The sequence below is a fragment of the Borostomias antarcticus genome (assembly GCF_949987555.1).
Source record: "Borostomias antarcticus genome assembly, chromosome: 19".
In the NCBI taxonomy this organism is placed as follows: domain Eukaryota; kingdom Metazoa; phylum Chordata; class Actinopteri; order Stomiiformes; family Stomiidae; genus Borostomias; species Borostomias antarcticus.
In genome coordinates, this window is record NC_140252.1 from 21,430,418 (window position 1) to 21,434,543 (window position 4,126).

Genomic DNA, 4,126 nt, shown 5'->3' on the forward strand with positions numbered 1-4,126 from the left:
GTCCTGGTCCTGGTCCTGGTCCTGGTCCGGGTCCTGGTCCGGGTCCTGGTCCTGGTCCTGGTCCTGGTTCTGGTTCTGGTTCTGGTCCGGGTCCTGGTCCTGGTCCTGGTCCTGGTCCGGAGCGCCTCTTTTGGGATGTCTTTCTGCTAATTATCACGTACGCCATCTGTTAGCAAACGTGAGAGATGCTGGGCCAAGGCTGGGAAAACAGAGGAAGAAACGAGAGAGAGAGAGAGAGAGGGAGGGGGGGAGAGAGAGAGGGAGGGAGGGAGAGAGAGAGGGAGGGAGTGATATAATGTGTGCTTGAGGGTGTGTGTGTGTGTGTGTGTGTGTGTCTGTATGTAGGTCTGTGTGTGCGGCATGCGTGTGCATGTGTGTGTGTGAGACAGAGAGAGATAGAGGTGAGGTGGAGTGGGAGGGAGAGAGAGAGAGAGAGGGAGAGAGAGAGGGAGAGGGAGAGAGAGAGAGAGAGAGAGGGAGAGAGAGAGAGAGAGAGAGAGAGGGAGAGAGAGGGAGAGAGAGAGAGAGAGGGAGAGAGAGAGAGCTATTTTTAGCCCTGATATCGCCTGTTCATGAGGGCTAGACTCACCTGGCTTGTCAGCGTATTTATTATGTGTGAGGAGCCAGAAAGAGACGCTATGAAGCCTGACATACATATGTGGAATTTCAGATACGCGCACACACACACACACACACACACACACACACACACACACACACACACACACACACATCTGGGTGGAATAATTAAATCAAGTCCACGCAGGATGAATTGAGAATAGGTTTCTAATGCAAACTGAAGCCTCAGTCAATAAAAGGGTTTTGAGTCTCCAAGGCGCCGCCAGCCCCCTCTGATTCACTTCTATCTGATTCACTTCTATCTGATTCACTTCTATCTGATTCACTTCTATCTGATTCACTTCTATCTGATTCACTTCTATCTGATTCGCTTCTATCTGATTCACTTCTATCTGATTCACTTCTATCTGATTCACTTCTATCTGATTCACTTCTATCTGATTCACTTCTATCTGATTCACTTCTATCTGATTCACCTCTATCTGATTCATTTCTATCTGATTCATTTCTATCTGATTCATTTCTATCTGATTCATTTCTATCTGATTCACTTCTCTCTGATTCATTTCTATCTGATTCACTTCTATCTGATTCACTTCTATCTGATTCATTTCTATCTGATTCACTTCTATCTGATTAGCTGAATCCCAATCTGAGTGCGCACACCGCACTTGCGCCCCCTCGCACTTGTGGCCTGAGGCCTGAGCACTTAATTGACGTCAGCTGGAAGGGCCAGAGGGTGCAGGGCCGTGAATTAAATGGGACAGCACTCCCAGTTTCGCTCAATGCCCCTCCCACTTCGTTTTCATTGGCTGCCGCGTTCCTCCGACGCAGAGGCTGCTCTGACGCTCCCTTCAGCTCTGCAAATTGACCGATTGACGTCTGTTTTAATTTATAATAATTAAAAAATAAGGTTGGGTGGGATATGTTTGCAGCATGTGGATTTCAAGATAAATGTTGTGTTATCTGCAAATGTCATTATTTATGTGTGATGCACTCGGATCATGACGCGGATGCACTCAAGCACTGTGTCACATGAGACGCGGTGGGCTGTGGGTATTTTCTGCTCCTAAGTCCGTGAAATTGCGGACTTTCGGTAAGTGCGGTTAAAGTGCGCAAAATGGCGGCGTGGCGCACTTGTGGACCTAGCAATTCCGTTTTGGAACCCTGAGCCCTTGTGGACTTAGCGGGAACGCGCATGTAAGGCCACAAGGCCGCGAGTGCTCTGCACTTTCGCCTAAGTGCGCGATTTGGGATTCAGCTATTCACTTCTATCTGATTCACTTCTATCTGATTCACTTCTATCTGATTCATTTCTATCTGATTCACTTCTATCTGATTCATTTCTATCTGAGCCACACGCTGATCAATAATATATGATGCAGCGTGATCAGTAGGAGTGACAGCGACAACCCAACAACACTAGATCTGGACGAGCAGGGAGAGAGAGAGAGAGAGAGAGACAAAGAGAGAGAGAGAGAGAGAGAGAGAGACAAAGAGAGAGAGAGACAAAGAGAGAGAGAGAGAGAGAGAGAGAGAGAGAAATCAGATCAGATAGCTGAATGAAAATAAGTTAGTTATGATTCTCTCATTAGAAGTTGATTGTGATTCTCTCATTAGAAGTTAGTTATGATTCTCTCATTAGAAGTTGGTTATGATTCTCTCATTAGAAGTTGATTGTGATTCTCTCATTAGTTTGTCTAATGCCTCCCGGGATTTTGCTCCTTAAAGTCTCTAACGACATTGGGATGCCTGCAGATGAGGGGAAATGCTCATTACTGGTGCTACTGGACCTTTCTGCTGGTGCTACTGGACCTTTCTGCTGGTGCTACTGGACCTTTCTGCTGGTGCTGCTGGACCTTTCTGCTGGTGCTACTGGACCTTTCTGCTGGTGCTACTGGACCTTTCTGCTGGTGCTACTGGACCTTTCTGCTGGGGCTACTGGACTTTCTGCTGGTGCTACTGGACCTTTCTTCAGCCTTTCATACTGTTGACCACAGTATTCTTTTGAGTAGGTTCAGTGATTTGGGTTTTACTGGATCGGCACTGGGCTGGCTCAGATCATATCTTGCTGATCTCAGTTTCTCTGTCTCTGTGGGCCAGTTTATGTCAGACTCTGCTTGTAGTTGTTCTGTCTCTGTGGGCCAGTTTATGTCAGACTCTGCTTGTAGTTGTTCTGTCTCTGTGGGCCAGTTTATGTCAGACTCTGCCCCTCTGTCATGTGGTGTCCCCCAGAGCTCTGTCCTTGGACCTTTGTTGTTTTCCTTATACATGCTACCTCTTGATCAGATTATTATGATTAACTTGCATCCCGTCCTTGGAAGTTCCTACTCTAATGCGAACTTCCAAAGTCCGGACGAGCACGGACGCAAGTCTGAACTTGGTATTGGAAAAGGGCCTTACTGCCTGCCTGTCCCCAGGACCCGCGTGGTGACTCGTGGTGATCGGGCGTTTCAGGCAGTTGCCCCTCAGTTATGGAACTCTCTCCCTTTCTCCTTCAGATCTATAGAGTCCTGTGATCATTTAAAAAACAAAAAACAGTTGAAGACACTGCTTTTTAGAAAGGCGTTTGGCTAGCCCTGAATGTCCCCTTCTGTCCCTGAGTTTTAATTTGTCTCCTTATGTTTTATTTTGTGCCTTTTTACCGTTTTTATTCAATCTGCATTTGCTTTTATCGTTTTATTCTTCTGTATTTTATTTGTGTTATTCATTCTGTATTTGCTTTATTCTACTTGGTTATGTTGCACTTGTTTTAATCGGTATGCGAATGTTTTAATTGTCTGCCACTATGTTCGATTTTACTGTAAAGCACTTTGAGATTGTGTATCTCGAAAGGTGCTATATAAACTTTACTTACTTACTATCTCTCTCCCCGTCTCCCTCCCTCCCTCTCTCTCCCCTCCTTTCTCACCCTTTCTATCTCCTGCTTGTTTCTCTCTCTCTCTCTCTGTGGGCGGAACCTGTCTGTTTATTCTCTATTAGATCTTCTTCTGTCCAGCGTGAAGGAGCCCTCAGAGTCCTCACATCTCTCTCTCTCTCTCTCTCTCTCTCTCTCCCCCTCTCCCTCTCTCTCTCTCTCTCTCTCCCCCTCTCTCTCTCTCTCTCTCTCTCTCTCTCTCTCTCTCTCTCTCTCTCTCTCTCTCTCTCTCTCTCTCTCTCTCACATCTCTCTCTCTCTCATGCACAATAATCAGGTCACCCTCAGTGATGTCATACACCAGGGGGGTGGGCAGGAGAGGCTGGGTAGGACAGAATGTCTGCTTCCGGGTCTGGTTCTGCTTCCGGGTCTGGTTCTGCTTCCGGGTCTGGTTCTGCTTCCAGGTCTGGTTCTGCTTCCAGGTCTGGTTCTGCTTCCGGGTCTGGTTCTGCTTCCGGGTCTGGTTCTGCTTCCAGGTCTGGTTCTGCTTCCGGGTCTGGTTCTGCTTCCAGGTCTGGTTCTGCTTCCGGGTCTGGTTCTGCTTCCAGGTCTGGTTCTGCTTCCGGGTCTGGTTCTGCTTCCAGGTCTGGTTCTGCTTCCGGGTCTGGTTCTGCTTCCAGGTCTGGTTCTG